Raw genomic sequence first — 21,105 nt, 5'->3', positions numbered from 1 at the left:
TTGAATTTCCCGAAAAGTACTGATAATTTGTTTATGTTAGTGATGAGAGGTGCTGGGTACTTTTTGACCGAGCGTTTGTACGGACAAGTCGATTCGACTTAGATGCATAATGTCACCCTTGATCAAAATCATCCAGCACTTGATGATCGAGGTCGTCCAGAGCCTCGACTGCGAGAAATCAGCACAGCTCTGGCGATTATCATTGTCTTGCAAGCAAGGCGAACGGCATAAAAAATCTACAGAAGGCTCATTTGCTGATGAGCACGGTATCCTTTTCTACGGTGTTAACGAGCTGCATAGAGTCGGTTGAATACTAATATTGATTGTGTAAAGAAGCTTTGTTGAATTAGTGGCAATGTGATCTTATGTATACGGAATTGTCGTCTCTGCTAGGGAAAGCCACGAAACCAGCTTAGAAAACAGGAAAAAATATACATGTTTCGTTATTAATTGAAGTTGCGACCAACAATTATCTGAAAAATAAGGTTTTATCTACTCGAATCGGTACGATTGGACCACTGTTTGTACGGTTTTATTTCGCGCACATTCTATTAATTTCCAATCCCAATAGCAAATTGGAATGGCAATCCATTTTTTTTTGCTGGAAGGAGAACCAATGAGTAAATCAGTCACGAACAATGTTCGTATTATAAAAGTTCAAGATTTAAAATGCGCAATGTATACGACGTACCAATTAGGGGAATTTTTCGCCCTTAGGAGATCTGATTCTTGCTCTTTAAGAAGTTCGCGGTTTAGTGTTTTAAGTTACATCTGCATAAATAATTATGCAACTATTGATTATTTTACAGTTTAATGGAAATTGTTAACTGCAATACTAGCAATGTCAAAAAGGGCTGCGGCCTTCGACATTCGAGCTCTATAAAGAAAGGACACCGATCGTCTGTAGCAATTGTCATATATAAACATTCGATGAGTCAACAACAACACCCGGTGCCATTGCCACGCGCGCTTTCGTCATTGACAATGCATGGTTTCTGCTAGGTTACTAATGCTTATGACAGACATGTGGTATCGGTATCACTGTACACCATGAAATCACATGTCTGTCACCCTGAATCACGGTGGTATCAGGCGAGCATCATTTTATTCATATGATATAAAATCAGACAGACCCTTCAAGGCTGTCTTGAAAGGATTATCAAATGATCAAAGTATTGATGAAATTAAAAATGAACTAAAAGAATTGCTTGGTTTTGCCCCTTCCCAAGTAATACTTATGAAAAAAAGAGCGTATGGTACTTCTAAACTACGCTCTGGAATTTCCCATGAACTTTACCTAATACACTTCAATCGAAGTGATGTAAACAATTTGAAAACTTTAGAAAAAGTACGTTTCATTTCCCACAATAAAATTCATTGGGAACATTATAAACGGCATAATCGTATTGCAAACTTAACGCAATGTCGTCGTTGCCAAGGCTTCGGTCATGGAACCAAAAATTGTCATATGGATATACGGTGTTTGAATGGTGGTAAATCGCATTCGAAAGACGTTTGTCCAATGAATGAAACCACTGATAAATTTTCATGTTCAAATTGCAATGGAAATAATAAATCCAATTATTTGAAATGTCCTGTCAGGGAAAAAATTTTAAACGCTCGTTCGCTTCGACAACAAGTCAAATCAACGACCTTAAATTTACAGAACATACCTGAAAATCAAAAAACCGTTACAAATGCTACGCCTAATTCTTCTAAGGCACTGATTTCTTCGAAACAAAAAACAGGTACGCCTGCCAATTCGTCTTCTAACGAAAACAATTTATTGACAGGTAGATCGACCTCGTCACCATCTTCTTCTAATGTCAGTTATGCTGGTATATTAGGTAGAAATCTATCACCTATTTCTTCTAATGTAAATAATCAAAACACAGGACCGCCTTGCAGTTCTTCTTCTAACGAAAACAATTTATTAATAGGTAGACCGGCCAAATCATCTTCTTCTAATGGCAGTCTACCTACAAATATTCCTTCAATGCCATTCGCTTCTTTAAATGAAGTCGATTTAGGCGATATAACTGAAAATAAAATGATCTACCTACATGATTAACTTTTTAAAATGATCATCCAAATGAATTCGACTTCATCACTTTTTGAAGCATTTCAAATCGGATGGAAATTTGCAAATAATATTATAATGAATTTAAAATTTAACAGTGATGTTAAATAATTATTTGTATATTTTAAATTGGAATGCTCGATCTTTGAAATCGAGTGAAGATGAATTTTATAATTTTCTCAAAGTTCACAAATTTCATATTGCCATTGTGACAGAAACTTTTCTTAAACCAAATGTAAAATTGAAAAGTAATCCACATTATGTGGTTCATCGATTTGACAGGTTTACTGGAATGGGTGGTGGAGTTGCCATTTTTGTCCAACGGCAAATTAAACATCGAATTTTACCTTCTTTCAATACTAAAGTTATTGAAAGCTTGGGAATCGAAGTTGAAACCATTCATGGAATTTATTTCATCGCTGGAGCATATTTGCCATTCCAATGCACCGGCGAACAATTAAATTTCTTTAAAGGCGATTTGCAAAAACTTACAAGATATCGATCGAAATTTTTCGTAATAGGGGACTTAAATGCTAAGCATGTCCAGTGGAATTGTAGGCAAAATAACAGTAATGGTAAAATACTTCATAATCAACTCTCAGCTGGTTACTTCACAGTTCTTCATCCCAGTAATCCTACTTGTTTCTCTTCCGTGAAAAACCCGTCTACAATTGATCTGGTTCTAACAGATCAAAGTCACATTTGTAGTGAACCGATTACTCATGCTGACTTTGACTCAGATCATCTTCCTGTAACATTCAGACTTTCCAACGAAGCTATAATTAATCCAATTAGTTCTATTTTCAACTATCATAGAGCTAATTGGTTGGATTACAGATCTAACATTGAAAATCATGTGGATCATGAAACTATTTTAGAAAATTCTGCGGACATCGACACAGCAATTGATAATTTGAATCATTATATTATCGAAGCTAGAAATCTTTCAGTTCCCAAAGCTCAAATTAAATTAAATTCTCCTATCATTGATGACAATCTTCAACTGCTCATTCGGTTGAAGAATGTTCGTCGACGACAATATCAACGTTCTCGTGATCCTGCTATGAAAAACATAGTTAAGGATTTACAAAAAGAAATTAAACATAGATTTACTCTTTTGCGAAATGAAAATGTCGCTAAAGAAGTTGAACAAATTAAACCATATTCTAAACCTTTCTGGAAACTTTCTAAGGTTCTTAAGAAACCTCAGAAACCAATTCCTGCTCTCAAGGAAGGAAATCAAATACTTCTTACAAATGGTGAAAAAGCACAAAAACTTGCTCAGCAGTTCGAGAGTGTCCACAATTTTAATTTAAACGTTGTGAGTCCTATTGAAAATGAAGTCTTACTGAAATATGATCATATTTCAACCCAAGTGTTATCACACGATGACACTATTGAGACGAATGTTGATGAAATTAAATCAATTATTAGGAAACTCAAAAACATGAAGGCTCCTGGTAATGATGGAATTTTTAATATTCTTATTAAAAATCTTCCCGATGTTGCCTTGAGACTCCTGGTTAAAATTTTCAACAAGTGTTTTTCATTAGCTTACTTCCCAAAAAATTCAATTTTTTTACCAGAGCAGTTTGGATTTCGTCATGAACATTCAACTACTCATCAACTTGTCAGAGTAACGAACATGATAAAATCAAATAAATCTTCTGGGTTATCCACTGGAGTTGCTCTTCTAGACATAGAAAAAGCATTCGACAGTGTTTGGCACAAAGGTTTAATAGCAAAAATGTCTGATTTCCAGTTTCCTATTTATTTGATCAAAATGATTCAAAATTATTTAACTGATCGTACTCTTCAGGTTAGCTATCAGAATTGTAAATCTGAATTGCTACCCGTACGAGCCGGTGTTCTGCAGGGTTCGAGTGTAGCTCCCATCTTGTATAATATTTTCACTTCTGATCTTCCAAATCTACCCGTTGGTTGTCAGAAATCGCTATTCTGTGACGACACAAGTCTGTTAGCCACAGGTAGAAATCTAAGAGTGATCTGCAGTCGCCTACAAAGAAGTTTAAATATTTTCAGTGATTATCTGTCAAAATGGAAAATTAAACCAAATGCAGCAAAAACGCAATTAATTATCTTTCCTCACAAGCCAAGAGCTTCTTTTCTTAAACCAAACAATAATCACATTCTCAAATTGAATGGCTTGGAATTGACATGGTCTGATCAAGCTAAATACTTAGGTTTAACGTATGACAAAAAACTCACTTTCAAGGATCACATTGAAGGAATCCAGGCAAAGTGTAATAAATATATTAAATGTTTATATCCTCTTATAAACAGAAATTCTAAGCTCTGTCTAAAAAACAAATTGTTAATTTATAAACAAATTTTCAGACCAGCCATGCTTTATGCGGTACCAATTTGGTCAAGCTGTTGTCCCACCAGGAAGAAAACGCTTCAAAGGATTCAGAATAAAATTCTGAAAATGATTCTGAAGCGTCCTCCCTGGTTTAGTACAAATGAGTTACACAGACTCACAAATATAGAACCATTAGATGTAATGTCACATAATATTATAAGCAAATTCCGACAAAAATCGATGCAATCTTCAATTGAATCGATTCGCTCTCTGTATTAGTTAGTAAGTTAGTATATAAGTTCCTTTTCCCCATTACACAATACAAGTAGGTTTAGAATTTTACCTACACAAAAATCTCAGAATTGCGGAAGCAAATGATGTCTTCATGGTAATAACCAAATCATATATATATATATATATATATATATATATATATATATATATATATATATATATATATATATATATATATATATATATATATATATATATATATATATATATATATATATATATATATATATATATATATATATATATATATATATATATATATATAACATATATATATATAAATTATGCCGTGTACTATCGCGGTTTGAATAAAAAAAACTTTATTTCACTTAATTTTCGGTTACATGGATTCGCTTACGTATCTCACTCAAGACTGCCTAAAAATTCCTATCGCTAAACCTTTTGTTAATTTGGATTTGACAATTCAGCAAAGTTCGATATCGTTGATCGGCCACGTTGTCTTCGATGTCGTGTGGTTGGCGGCTGGAACGGTTGCTATGCCGGGTTCACCCCGTGTCAGCATTTTCCTTGCTGCGTTGGTCGGCGGACTCTCGGCTGTCGCTATGTTGAACTATGGGTTCTTTACTGTTGACGTTGCTGTTCCGGATCCGGTATTTCGTAACATATATATATATATATATATATATATATATATATATATATATATATATATATATATATATATATATATATATATATATATATATATATATATATATATATATATATATATATATATATATATATATATATATATATATATATATATATATATATATATATATATATATATATATATATATATATATATATATATATAACAGGGCTGAAAAGTCACCACTTGTGGCTGAACACCCAATTTAAATCTTAATAATTTAATTTTAACTCATATTCCAATAAATAGTTATTTAAAAAAAAAAACATCACTGTTTACTGCTACCAGCGCCATTGCCGAGAGATGGTGAACTCATGAAACAATATCTCCTTCTTCTGAGTATCATATAATAAACAATCTTTGTTTCATTTTGAAAAAAAAATAAAATGCCAACTAGCAGCATAAAACTTATATACTTTATCAACGTTGTACCTTATTTTCAAAAAGCAGTCAAACTAAGAAATGTTCATAAATTTGGTGAAGTTTTTAAATACAAATAAGGAAAACAATATATTCATATTTGTACATAAAATCAGCACCATTGAGTTATTGTTTTCTATTCAATAACATGTAAATTTATTGGTAATATTAAACGATAAATATACACAACATCAATAAACCAATTGTGTAGTCACAACTTTAAACTCCTCAAAATCCTAATAAAATCATTATAAGATTATATTCCAGCCTAGTAGACCATTTTTCATAAGTGTTATGAAGTCAAACGAAGTATCAAACCTATGTCAAATCTATTTCGGAATGATTTCAAATTCAAGAAGGTTTTAAAACCAGCTTAATGGTAAACGTAATCCTTTTTATGAAAATTTCGTAATGAATAAAATGTTTCGTTGAAAGCATTTTTTTGAATATGTGTGTGCCATGCCGGTTTTATTGATTACATAATAAGAATATCTTAGATTTATTTACTATTTTGAGACTCAATGTTAAAAGCTTATGCGTTCTTATTTTTATTGTGAATATGCGGGTAAAAAAGGAATTATTACTGAACAACATGAATTTTTTGCGAATTTTGCAAAAGTCGCAAGATTTACAAACAAAATTCGGTGATTAATCACTTTTTCGGTACAAATCAGCTTCATTGCATAAAAAATAGTGCTAGTGTTCCGAAAATTAGTTCTGAAAGCCTTTCATACTTCCTCAATTTTCTATTTTTATTTGGTTTTACGGTAGAACATCAAAATTGTGGACATCAAATTTTCCCTAATGCTAATTACAATAGTGAAGGTGAAAATCATGTATCCCAGAACAAACGTGTCAAAAATGTACCTTAAAACCATAAAATTTGATATGAGTGAAATTGTCATCCGAAGAACGCTCACACACAAAATTAGTTTTAATTCAGGAAGGCATTGATTATATCTGTCATAAATCAATTACTAGGAATACACTTCAAACCGCAAAAATTATTGGTTTCTATATTATCGATCATGAAAGCTGGGAAATTAAGCAAAGTTTTGAGTTGTTTCGTTTCACTGTATATTCTTTCTGTGCGCAAAACATGTCTGTCACCTCATCGTTGTACGCGTACAGCGTTGTACAGAAATCATTGTACGAAAATCACATGTCTGTCAGTGGTATTAACGAGCTGCATAGAGTCGGTTGAATACTAATATTGATTGTGTAATGCTTATGACAGACATGTGATATCGGTATCACTGTACACATTGAAATCACATGTCTGTCACCCTAAATCACGATGGTATCACGCGAGCATCATGATACAACGGTGATTTCCGTACTACGGTCATTGATCGTTGTACTGTGCAAAATCACATCACTGTTTACTGCTACCAGCGCCATTGGCGAGCAATGGTGAACTCATGAAACAGTATTTCCTTCTTTCAAGCAACAAATAATAAACAACCATCGTTTTATTTTGCAAAAATATCTCGATTAAATGCTAACAAGCAGCATAAAACTTATATGCTTTGTCAACGTTGTAGCATATTTTCAAAATGCAGTCAACAAAGAAATGTTCATAAATTTCATGAGGGTTTGAAATACAAATAAGGAAAACAATATATTCATCCTTGTTCATTGAACTCCATTCAATAATAAGTAAATTTATTGTTGAAATGGATTTAATAACATAATGATTCATATTTTGAATGCACATGTGGTAATAAACGATAAATATCCAATAGTAAACATAAACCACATCATCCTGTTTATTGATGACCTATTAAGAATTCTGGAGACTCTAATTCTACTAATTACTTTGTCTTATATCATCAGGTTGAATGCCGTTGGATAGAAAGAAAACTTGTTTTTAAATTGTTTAGAAAGACATGTTTCACGACATGTCAAATCTATTTCGGAATGATTTAAAATTCAAGAAGGTTTTAAAATCTGGTTTATGATAAACATAATCCTTTTTGTGAAAACTTCGTATTGATAGCATTTTTCTGGAATATGTGTGTATGCCATGCCGTGTTTGATGGTTACATACTAAGAATATCTTAGATTTATTCACTATTTTGAGGCTCAATGTTAAAAGTTTAGGTGCTCCTAATTTTATCGTGAATATGCGGGTTAAAAGGGAATTATGACTGAACACCTTGAAATTTATGCGGATTTATTCAAAGTCTGCTTGATTTACAAACAAATTCATCATCTTTTTGGGTAGAAATCATTTTCTTTGCATAAAAAAGTAGTGCTAGTGTCTATCATATTTCCTATTTTTTTGTCAGTAAATGTTACGGTAGAACATCAAAATTATGGACATCATATTTTCCCTAATGCTAATAACATTTAAACAATGAAGGAAAAAATTCTGTATCCCAGAACAAATGTGTCAAAAATGTACCTTAAAACTACAAAATTAGATATGAGTGAAACAGTCATCCGACGAACACTCACACATAAAACTAGTTTAATAATTCGGAGAGGCTATTGATTATATCAGTCATAAATAAGCTACTGGGAATACACTCCAAACCGTGAAAATTTTTGGTTTCTATATTATCGATCATCGGAGCTAGGAAATCAAGCTAAGTTTTGAGTTGTTTCGTTTCACTATATATTCATTCTGGGAGGCAAAACATGTCTGTCACCTCATCGTTGTACGCGTACAGCGTTGTACAGAAATCATTGTACGGAAATCACATGTCTGTCAGGGGTATAAAGAAGCTATGTTGAATTAGTGGTAAAGTGATCTAATGTAATATACATGTTTCGTTATTAATTGAAGTTGCGACCAACAATTATCTGAAAAATAAGGTTTTATCTTCTCGAATCGGTACGATTGGACCACTGTTTGTACGGTTTTATTTCGCGCACATTCTATAAATTTCCAATTCCAATAGCAAATTGGAATGGCAATCCATGTTTTACTGGAAGGAGAAGCAATGAATAAATCAATCACGAACAATGTTCATATTATAAAAGTTCAAGATTTAAAATGCGCAATGTATACGACGTACCAATCAGGGGAATTTTTCGCCCTTAGGAGATCTGATTCTTGCTCTTTAAGAAGTTCGCGGGTTTGTTTCCTGAGAATTTGTGAGGTCCAAGTATGCATCCACAATCGATAAGAGGGTGTCTTTTGCCAATGAAAAATAATTGTTACGGTCGTCACTGTATGATGGTTCTGTATTGTATTCTGTACTTTCATGTAAATGAATCATAATGGTGGCATCTCATCGGATTTTTGGATTAGGGGTATAAATAAGTTCGTGCTTTTCAACATAACACTAACGTAAAAGCTCTCGTGGGGTACATTTCTACCCCAGGCCAACTTTAAAAGGTCATAGCTCAGCCGGTTAGACGAAACATCAAATTGAATTATCGTAAAGGTTGATTATGGTTATAGTAAATTGTAACCAAATAAAGGAGATTTGAAGAAGCTACCCAACGTTCAAGGGATAAATAAATACCACTATTGACAAATCAAATTTTTGGTTTAATTTGAATAGGAATATCTATGGACTGAAAAGCTGTACATCTTAATTATATGTCTCTTTTGGTATAAATATCAAAACGCTACAATTTCAATATAATTTTGATTTTGGGTTTCTGAACGGGTAGTCAGCTTAAATTTTGCTAAATTCTATTTTCAAATCTATGTCATAAGATCTAGGAATTACAGCGGTTTCATATAAAGATGTAAAATTTAACAGACTGACACTTTCGAGTAGAAGTAATAATCAAATAAGTTTCTGTTATCAAAATCAAGTCAATCCACAATACCAGTGCTTTAAGTTACTTCTGCATAAATCATTATGCAAATATTGATTATTTTACAATTTAATGGAAATTGTTAACTGCTTCTATGTTATGTAACATTAAATTTTGATTAGGTAAGCGAATATCCACTCTGTATAAATTTGAGAAGTTCAAAGCTCAATGTTCTTTAGCTGCAATTCTCATAAATTTTCTCTGGTCATACTATAAACAAGCAAATCGTAGATTTCGCATTACAGTAGCATTTGAAACTGCATTCATTATTGCACTCATAAAACTACACTAATGTCAGCTGGTACACAATTTCCCAACTGCGTTACACATGTCAAGTGCACCGTAACCATTGTTTTGACTTAATTGGCAATGAACTTAGCGGTCCTGCTTCTTCCGTCGACTACATCATCGTCGACCATTTGCATTAATTGTGTCCGGCCTCCTTTGTCGCTCCGTCCGGCATGTATATGTTCAAACAAATCGAGGTAAATTTGCGCGTGACCCCACAATAGCAATCGATCGCAAATCGTTGTTAATGAATATTGAGTTGTAAGCAATACTAAGCCGCACGTCTGATATACATCACAATGTCAAAAAGGGCTGCGGCCTTCGACATTCGAGCTCTATAAAGAAAGGACACCGATCGTCTGTAGCAATTGTCAGATTTAAGCATTCGATGAGTCAACAACAACACCCGGTGCCATTGCCACGCTCGCTCTCCTCATTGACAATGCATGGTTTCTGCTAGGTTACTAAGTCAATTATGGCCGACGGTGGCAGACGGTCCCGGTTTACGACTTTGTTCGCAATTGCAAATTTACATATCCATTAAAAACAAGTGAATCCATTGTCTTATCGTAGTTCTATCGAAATTTGTAGCCGTTAGCATACAATTTGGTTAATGTGTACGATGTGGATGATGATGATTATGATAGTGATGATGATGATCTCTGATTTGTATGTTTTTACCCATCTTTTATAGAAATGCATTGCATGAATCCAATGTACCGCATTCGATTTATGTTGATGAAATCGGATAACGCTTCGAACATAGTTCAACCGATTTTATTAACATTTTATTCATTTGAAAGGTATTTCATCTCTATGACAATTGAATTCTCACCGGCTCTCATACGAATCACGGAGCCAAATTTATTAAACTGGTTATTAAATTGTATCAAACGGAATCGAGTTTGGTGACCTTTCAAAATTCAAGTGGCTTCAATTTACATATGTTTTGCTGACGATCAAAGTGTGTTAATCATATTGGCCAATCATACTGGCAGCGGAAGCTAGGAAGGGAGCTTCGAGATGAAACCGACTTCAAAACGTTTGGAAACAACGCCAAGGTCGCCATCAAATTTCATCCATGTGTGAGTTTTTTGGTCGCCATCAAATTTCATCCATGTGTGAGTTTTTTCCTATACAAACCATCAATCGAGAGCCAGTCAAAGTCTCGGACTTTGATTTCGATTTTCATGCAAATGTTGTTGATATTGTTCTAGTCAGTGGCGCTTCAATCAATTAGCAGATTATATCGCATATGGGAAGCTGCTTACGATTTTAATTCGACAAAACATCCCCAGTATACTATAATCATCGCATGGGAAATTTTGAGCTAATTCGAACACGATAGCAATATGTAATGCATTTGCATTTGAATCTCTATGCAACGTTTTGGGGGCTTATTGTAGAATGTATCAGTTCTTTGATTTATTTTTCTCGCTCAGTATATAAATGAATTTTGAAAGTTTTGGCTGAAAATTATTATTAAAATTAATCCGATAATATTGTGACTTGTACCACAAAAATGGTAAATTAGTTTGTTTTATTTTTTTAAAGTTACCATGAAAACCCGTTTTTAATCCTTGTAGTGTGATACTGTCTCTTGTCATTCAAACACTCTCATTAAAATATATTGATTGGATTTGATTTTGACATGAATTTTGGCTAATTTTTGACAAAATTTCATTGAGATCGATACGAGTAGTTCACAGTAGTTCTGAGCATTTGAACGAGGCAAATTTCTGAATAAAATTGTGCGGATAGAAAAAATGCCAGTTACGGTTTGTTGGTTGCATCACTTCTACAATTATATCTCCGGACCGAGATATGTCACTCATAGCCTTTCAAACGAGTCCAAGTGTATTGAAATCGGCTCAGTCCAGGATTATATATACGGAATTTTCAATATTCTACTGATTTCTAAGTGCATTGGACAAATTCACTGGATTTTGTATAGATTTTGCTAAAAAATATTGATTTAATATAGATTTTTAAGAAAGCTCGATTTTTTCATCAATATAGGTAATATCAGAGAATTTTTTTTCCTGATTTATCATATGATGATAAAGGAACGAAATTTTCTGGCTGATTACGGCCTACAAATTTCACTGGGTCAAATCATTGAAAGCATACGCAAGTTGAAATCAGTTGAACTAATAAACTAATGAACTTTCAGAACGCACCCCAAATTTTGTAGTATGTGTACAAACTTTGTGCACTCTGCATATTCAATACGTTCATGCGCCTTATTTGCCATCAGTTGCTCTCGCCTCTCGACAGATTCTTGCAGATACTAGGGTAACAGAGGTATTTTGGCCACTTCATATATTTTGGCCCACCTAACAAACTTTGTAGATTCAACCGATGTTAAGTAACCCATGTGGCATCAATTTGAAGCTAATCACATTAAATTACCTATTGCGGAGGGGTTTTCAAAGATATTACAACATTTGGTGGATATTTTTACAAAGTGGGCCAACATAAAATAAATTGTAAAGTGGATCAAAATACTTTGTTATCCTAAATATTCATTATGTAATTAATACTGAAAACTGTGTCAGACTATTTCTACGAACAATGGAAGAAATATTTACACCACTTCTTTCATCTTGAAAAATAATGAAACTTCCTTTTCCTACCGGGACGTTTTCTCCTACCTCCAGGAGAAAACAGGTACGGGAGACCGGGGCTAGTTGGCCGAAGGGGTAGGTTGGCCGAGTGCCTTTTCTGAAAAGGCTATTGTGCGCAGTGATGACATCTATAATGATTTTGGTGCAACATTAAGTCACACACGTAGCGACATAATTTTTTGGGGTTTTTAGGTGTTATCGTTTGTGTTTTTTCTTTTTTCGGCACTGGAAAATGAATTTCTGTTTTTGTAAAGTAATACATATAACGCGCATCAATTTATATTCGATTTCCAAAAGCGTGGTACCATTGGAAAAGGTATTCAAAACTTTATAAAATGACATATCGGTTTTCAGTATAATCTTACTTTTATTTTTGTTAATCGTGATTGTTCTCGAAAATATTTATTGGGCAGGTGTCGAAACTAAGTCCTAAACAGTTAAAAAGACTCAGAAGCCAAGAAGGGGAGGTTTTTCACGTAACAAAAATGATGCATACTAACTTTTTTCAACTAAGGAAACATTTGATGTATTTCACATATTTTTTCAAACTCGGTCAACTTACCGCGCCTCTGAAGTTGGTTTTCGATTTTTTTTCTACGTATTTTTTTGTTAATAATTATTTTCCTGATTTTTATTCAGGAATAAAAAAAAATTACACATGTGCTCGAAAAGTGTATCTCCATGATAGAACAAACCGTTTACCAAAAAGTCTAACCAGAAAGAGTACAGAAATTCTGAAGGCGAAACTCGGCCAACTATCCCCGGTCTCCCCTACTTAAATGAGTGCAAAAATGATAGGGATAATTTACTCTGGATTAAACTACATTTTTTTTGTATTGAGTAAAAAAATCGTTTAAACACCAAAAAATTACGCAAAAATTGATATGAAAACATGTAATCAATGAAAAAGACGGGAGGGTAATGTCAGAGACATAACTGGCTGACGTGAATACGACTAAAGCTGACATACTTTTTCCACACATCCGGATATCGATAATCGCATGTACTAGTTGGTTGGCTGTGTGAACTTCGCAAACTTTCAATGCGTCACACATGAGATCGAAAAAATTACGGGATTGTGTAGGGGACAAGATCAATTAAATAAAAAAAAAATCAATATCAAAATCATTCATAAATTGAAAAATTCGCAACAAATTGTTTGTAGCCATCTAGGATTTTGAAATTTAAGTTGAGAACGACATTATTTTGAATAATTTACTTGTCAAAACCGTCTCAAAAATATTAATTGTGTAAAGATTTGAAAGTATATTCTAAACATTATAAAATTATCCATATTTGGAATCTGTTAGATGAAGGTTTGTCATCATGCCAAAGGTTTTGATCTGTAACAATGAACAATTTTGCAATAGGTGATAAAATCAATTGGTGAGAATGTCAATTGTATGGGTGCGCAGTGCTGCTATTATGGCGCTCGCGAATTTGGCATTTCTCTCCCTTACTCGGTCCCGGGTTGGTGGTTCAATGCATAGGACGCTGGTCTTACAAGCCAGTTGTCGTATGTTCGAGCCCCGACCTGGAAGGATTCTTAGCGTCAGTAGGATCCATAGTACTAGCCATGCAATGTTTCTGTACGCTATATGAATCGGCTTCGAAGTCTGTTGAAACAGAAAGGCCAAATTCCACAAAAAGAATGTAATGCCAAGACTTTGCTTTTGACTTGGCTTGCTCCCTTACTCCTATGTACGAGATTCGATGCGAACTCACCTGAGGGCGCCATGCTAGCAAAAAAGGATGTTGCTAATGATTTACCCACCCCGATACTATGTGGAATACGGAAATTCTGCGTGTATGGTCTGGTAGTTCAGCTTCGGAAATCCGCGTAAAAAAACACAAAATAAAAAAAAAGTTATACTTAATGTCTTAGAAATGCATGAAACGTCCAGATCGGGATAACACCAGATCGCGACGTTTCATGCATTTCTAAGAAAAAAAAAAGAAAACTGGATAACTTTGAAAATTCGCGTACAAAACCGCGTAATTGCGGAATTCCACCTAAAAACTGCGTAACCTAAGAAATCCGCGTGAAAAAGCCGCCTATCAGAAAAGACCTCAGTGTATATAAAACTGTGCGATTTGTCGGTTGCGTCACTTCTACGACTATATCTCCGGAACCGAAAATCCACAACCCAATAGTAGCCTTCAAATGAGCATAAGCAGTCATCTCCGAGAAAATTGAGCAGTAAAAAAATCTTTGAAAAGCGCACGCGCACACACAGACATTTTCCGATTTCGTCGAGCTGAGTCGATTGGTATATAACACTATGGGTCTCCAAAAGTCCGCTCGAAAGTCGGACTTTTCTATAGAGAAAGGTAAAACTGAAAACAATGGGGTCATTTTTAAATGTAATTTCAGGTGTTCATTTTATAGTAACTTTCTTGAGTTATGAAGATGATTTTGATCGCGTTACCATTTGATCTTCTGTACCAATCCTTAGTTTTCTAAAATTTTGCTATATAGGGGACAAAATGACATTAATTGCGTGAAGTAAAAAAATTACGCTTCTAAAAATTACGCGTAAAGGTTATGAAATAAGTTTTACGATTAATTATACTATTCTTTGAAAAAAATTCAATTTTTTGCCAGTGTTTACGTTTTTAGAATGCTTGATTGATTTTGTACAACTTTTTTTAGACACTTTATTTTTGTGCAGGCAAAACTACATTCGCCTGTTTAAAAAATCAGTGTTAAGCCGAATTTGTCTCTTTATTTGGGCAAAGTAAATGGTTTGCTCTACTCAAGATGTTTCCAAAGTTGATTTCGAATCGGAGTATGTGAATTGTTGGTGATTTGTTACCCATTCCTGGAATTGCTCAATAGACAATTGATATTTTATATTGCGCTTTAGTGAGACTCAGTTACAGTCCCTATAACTTTTGTACGAAAATAATGTATACAATGCCTCACTTTTTATAATTTTTGCACGTGACATAAACGAGTCAATTGTTTTAGTTTAAAAAGTCAGTGGCATCCCCAATATTTTCTTTGATAAACACAATCGATTTTGAAACAAATTTAAAAAATCTTCTGCCTGGCAAATTTACTTTTGTTCGAATTGTAAATATTGAAATGTTCAAATTCTCAATTGTAAATATTCTAAAAAACGTAAGAAAACAACCAGTAGTTCTACATTTTATAAGAAACTTTTATAGTAAGACTAACTGAAGGACGTAGCGTTTGACTCTAAGGCAAAGACACTGGTTTGTTTAGACTGATATATGCTAATTGCCCGAATTACGAAAAAATTATCCCGCAGGCTGTTCGAGAGCCATTCGGCAATTCACAATATCTCGCTTGAAAAATATCTGTGGAAGTTCTGGATGTTGCTTACGCTGTATGTATACTGTAGAAAGTGCTCTATGTGGAAAAGTATCTAGTCATTATTTAATGTGCAATTTTAGCTTCTACTTTGTAATTTAATAAATCTCACTTTAAGCTCGTTTGAAACCCGGATTCCGGTATTTTAGAAATTTGGGTTTCTTCGGGAATCCTCAGCATCAATCTTAATTAAAATGATACGCTTTAGCCAGACGACATTGTAGAGGATTTACATATCGTTAGGATCCAGTTTCTCTTGGTGCGGTTTATTAGCAACAGTGATCCGGCTTTCGACGACTGGTCAGCAGTTTCAAGCGCATGATGATTTATCGGTTTTTTGACCAACAAGCCTTCAAAATAAATACTATATCGATCCAAGGCGTTCCTACTCGGAGAAGGAGCTGCTATTCGAATGTTAATTCCTAACAATTTGAAGGAAAGGAAGTGTTCGTGATTTGAAATTCACATCCTACGCTCACTTCCCAAATGTCAGCCATCAGAACACTAAAGACGGAACCGGAGAAGACGAAATTTCATATATCTGTCGAAAACTGGTGCAAAATCTATCCGTGTCAGCATCCTAAGTGCCCCTGACTCAACTTTATTTTTCGATACATCCATGCAGCGTGAAGTGCGTGGAATCCCGGATCATCTACGCTCGACGGAAATCCCAAAAATATTTTCAAGTAAGTTCAGGCATATTGACTCTGAGAAAATGTTTTACACGGACGGATCGCGAATTGAAGAAGCGACAGGGTTTGGTATGTTCAACAATAATGTTTCGGCCTCATTTAGGCTTCAAGAACCTGCATCTGTTTATATAGCAGAGCTAGCAGCAGTTCATTATAGTTTGAGTGTAATCGTCACATTATCTCCAAACCATTATTTCCTCTTCACAGATAGTCTGAGTGCAATTGAAGCCATTCGCTCAATCGCTGCTGGCAAAAATGAACCGTTTTTCTTGGGTAAAATAAAACAGTGTCTGAACGACATATTGAATAATAATTATCTAATCACTATAGTCTGGGTCCCGGCTCATTGCTCCATTCCAGGCAATGAAAGAGTCGATAATTTAGCCAAACGTGGTGCTATTGAGGGTGAAATTTATGAGCGACCGATTGCTTTCAACGAATTCTATAGTTCGTCTCGCCAAAGAACACTTGCCAGCTGGCAAGCATCTTGGGATAGAGATGATCTGGGTCGGTGGATGCACTCAATTATTCCGAAAATATCGACAAAGGCATGGTTCAGGGGACTGGATGTGAGTAGGGATTTCATTCGTGTGATGTCCAGACTCATGTCCAATCACTACACGTTAGATGCACATCTCCTTCGAATTGGGCTCTCCGAGACTAATCATTGTGCTTGCGGAGAAGGTTATCGGGATATTGATCATGTCGTTTGGACATGCGTGGAGTATCGTGATGTCAGATCTCAACTAATAAATTCTTTGCGTACCCAAGGTAGACTATCCAATATCCCAGTTCGAGACATTCTTGCTTGTCGTGACCTTTCATACATGAAACTTATTTATCATTTCATAAAGAAAATTGGAGTTTCAATTTAATAAAGGCCCCTTTTAAGATTTAGTTCTGATCCTAGCTGCGTCCATGAGTTCAACCAATAGCTAAATTAGAATAAAAATTATGTAATGATACAAACAAACTCGAAACAGTTTATGAAATTATCAACAAAATGTCTGAAAATAACAGCTTATTTTATAATTTATAGAAGTTAATCGTTTGGTTCAAATAATATTTCCGAGTAGATTTCATAATTAATGACGAGTTACCTAAGCTGATATTTAAGCTATAAGAGAATATGTTTTAATAAATTCAAAACGTTGTGACTATGTTAGAATTAAATTAGGATAAGAATATTATGTAAAAGTGATGCTACGGCGAAGAAAAACTTATGTAAACTGCCTTAAGAAATAAACGTATTTATGGAAAAAAAAAACTGGTGCAAAATGTTCACATACTGCGAGCGCCGAAAATGTCTTTCCGTGTAGTCTGATGAAACATGTAGAAGCGATTTTTTCGCCATGGACTATCTAGCTGGGTGGAGGCGGTAAAATCAGTGGCACGTGAAGTCTTCTTTGTTTTTTTTTCAGTTTTTGCTGTAATGACTTGCTTGTTTCAAGTTCAAATCGTTTTAGATTATTTTCGTTACTTGTATGTACAGATAATCCAAGATGCAGAGGCAGTAATTACTAGTTCTTTTTTTTTATCAAATGTGTTTTTAGTGTGATTCACGCTACAGTTAAATGATAGTTATTCATTGAAATACTACTTTTCGGGATGATATGATTTGTTTGGCAACTGACGTGCAGGATCAGATCTTCCAAATCATCAACTTTATCTTTCTGATTGTTGACTTTTACGAATTTTTCAATTGTTCATTGGTCGAAGGTCTTACCTGTTGTTGAAGTGTTTAATCGATTCAATACATTTATCGAAATTGACAAATTTTTGGTAGAAATTGCATTACTAAAAATAGTTATGAAAAGTAATATAAAGTCCCACACAGTGTACATTTACAGAAGAGTAAGAAATATAAAGGATTTATTTGTTAATAAAATAGAATATATCTTGAACTCAATTTTCACTTTTCATTATTGCCAATGAAAAACTGGCCCAGACGGAAACTAGGTTAATGGAACTGCAAAAATATGAAGATCTATGAAATTGCGAAAAAAAAACAGAATTCAACTCGATTAGGTAGCGCCAAACATGCGCGTTATACTTGGTTCGCGCCGGTTGAAATTAGAAAACAGAGAAAAATATTCTCCTCTCGAACTTCGTTTATTATCGAATTCAAACAGTAGAGCCTTTTGTTCGACAAGTGATCCGGCTCTCGACAAACACTGTTTGTCAAGTTTTGCGGAAACATTCCTCACCACAGAGCGCCAGTTTTTGCGGCCTCCTGCATTCGATTTTCTCCTGATTAGGTCTTCTTAGCTGTCGCAAAACCGTTCCTCGGAAGCACCGTTCCTCGTGAGTGGGCGTGCGAGTGGTTTGGATTTTCGCGATGCGCGAGCAGAATTTTAACGGCTACTGCTTCGATGTCATTTTCTCAAATGAATTAGTAAGGTGAATGTAGCGGAGTTCGGGGTCGGGTTTTTGATTGATTATTAAAAAAACAGGACAGAACTTCGGAGAACTAAAAACACTTGAGTTTGCAATTAGTTTTATCACAACTAGGTATTCCTAGAATTTTGAAATTTCGCTTTGCCGAGACGTAAGTGATTTTTGAAATGTATAAACGGTTACTGTTCCGTTCCACGGGGATAATTATAGAACTGAAAAATATTGTTTGAAGCAAAGTTTCACGAAGAATCTGAAAAGGGAATACAAAATCATAAAACTTTGATCGAAACAATCGAAGTTTTGAAAAGTTTCTACTAAATTTCATATTATATTTCAATTTATCTAAGTAATTTTTTTTTTCTCTGCAGCGACTTTCGTGATTAAGACCTACATTCACTTCTTTTGATTTTCACCTTATTTACCGGTAATAAGGGTCACTATTTGGTACTGGTAAAGATATCGACAATACTTGAATGTTTTATTGTTTTCAATCGTTCTTTAGAAGGACTGCTACTAAACTCAGGCAAATACATTGTTGCTATGTTAGTCAATACTTATACATTTAACCTCATGTTAGCCAATTATATATACTCATGGTTCATAGTTTTAGTTTAAGGGGCGGGTAGGGTCTAACACTTTTGAAAAATCATTTATTATTTTCTTTATATTTTCTTATAGTAAAACATGTAGTATGTTTGGGGACATTTTCAAGCTTATTGCAACGAGACTCTGGAAGTTATGGACCTTTATCTATGGCTATCTCATTCTGCGAAGAAGTAATAGCTTGGCACACAGGCCCAAGATTACTACTTCGATTAACTTGAAAACTTGACAAAACATTTTCGAAATGTTTCATTATAATAGATTATAAAAGCGGACTTATCATTTTTTGAAAATGTTAGACCCTATGGGATTTCTGGAGTAATAAATTGTTTCCATTGATTTTGTAGACAAGAAACTTTAAACGCATTTTTCTCGAAAGTAGGTTTTGAAAGACATTGTTTGTTACTTTGGGAATGTTCAACAGCTACAAAATGGCGGATTTTTTGTGAAAAATCGTAGTTTTCTGGGATACAGTGGACACCGCAAATCATGATTTTTAAGCAGCGTTCTCAAAAATACCTCTTCACCGACTTATTTCTCAATGTTTTTCAACGAAAAAATAACAATATGTTGTTCGAATCATGTTTTTTATCATGCAAGACATTGGAATTTATTTATTTATTTAATGATAATTTTTTTCATCGTTTCGACCCTACCCCTCGTAATAGTAATTAATAGAAATAAAACTTAAATTAGGTTCGAACTACGAATTATTCAAAAATCTATTACGAATCAAAAAAAGTCTCTTTTACAAGCCAACAAAACGTGTGGTAAGCCCACTGCGCTTAACCACTGAAAATATTCTTGGTTTCTACGTGTCGGTTTTGCCTGCTATTCTTTGTGCGACGTTTCGTTTAACTCAAGCGGTTAAAATTTTCCTGGGATTTTTTATGACTACATTTCATTTTAAATACGTTTCTAAAATAAGAGTTTTTCTTCAAAAAGGGTAAAATATCTGTTTTTATCCACCTGATGGTGTTATCAAGCTTTTCTCATACAACTCATATTCTCATATATAATACTGTAGTATTCCTCAAAATACTTTTCATTGATTGTTGAAAGAAAACAAAACATCGACAGAAAAAATACATTAAACGTGGTGCAATGATGAGAATTTTTGTTTTGCCGCTCGTTGTCTTCTTCTTTTCAGCCAACTGTCAGGACTCTAAAACATTTTTTTCATTTATCTGGTGATTTGAAAATGAGCTGATACATATTATTGCATACAGGGTGAGACATTGAAATTGGAAGCTTTTTTTCTGAACAAAATATATGAAAAAACAGTTTTATTTATTTTCATTTCGATTATAATTTATTTTGGTTCAAGAAGATATGTTACAGCTATTTTTGAATTTGAAAATGATATTGCTTAAATGGTCACTTTTGGCCTTGAGAACAAAATGTGCCTTTTTCCTCGGCACTGTGTTTGAGGTGAGCTATGATTCTTGGCTTATCAGCGAATATCTTGGATTTCAAGGAGGCGGAGAGCAGCCAAAATCACCGTTTTTCGATATGATTCGTCAGGGGAACAATAATCATAACAAATCAATTGTTAGTCAAGCTGTATGTCATGTTGTACCGTCCTGTTGAAAGTAGTAGCCATTCAAACCAT

Source organism: Malaya genurostris, chromosome 2, assembly GCF_030247185.1.
Source record: "Malaya genurostris strain Urasoe2022 chromosome 2, Malgen_1.1, whole genome shotgun sequence".
NCBI lineage: Eukaryota > Metazoa > Arthropoda > Insecta > Diptera > Culicidae > Malaya > Malaya genurostris.
This window is presented reverse-complemented; position numbering follows the sequence as displayed.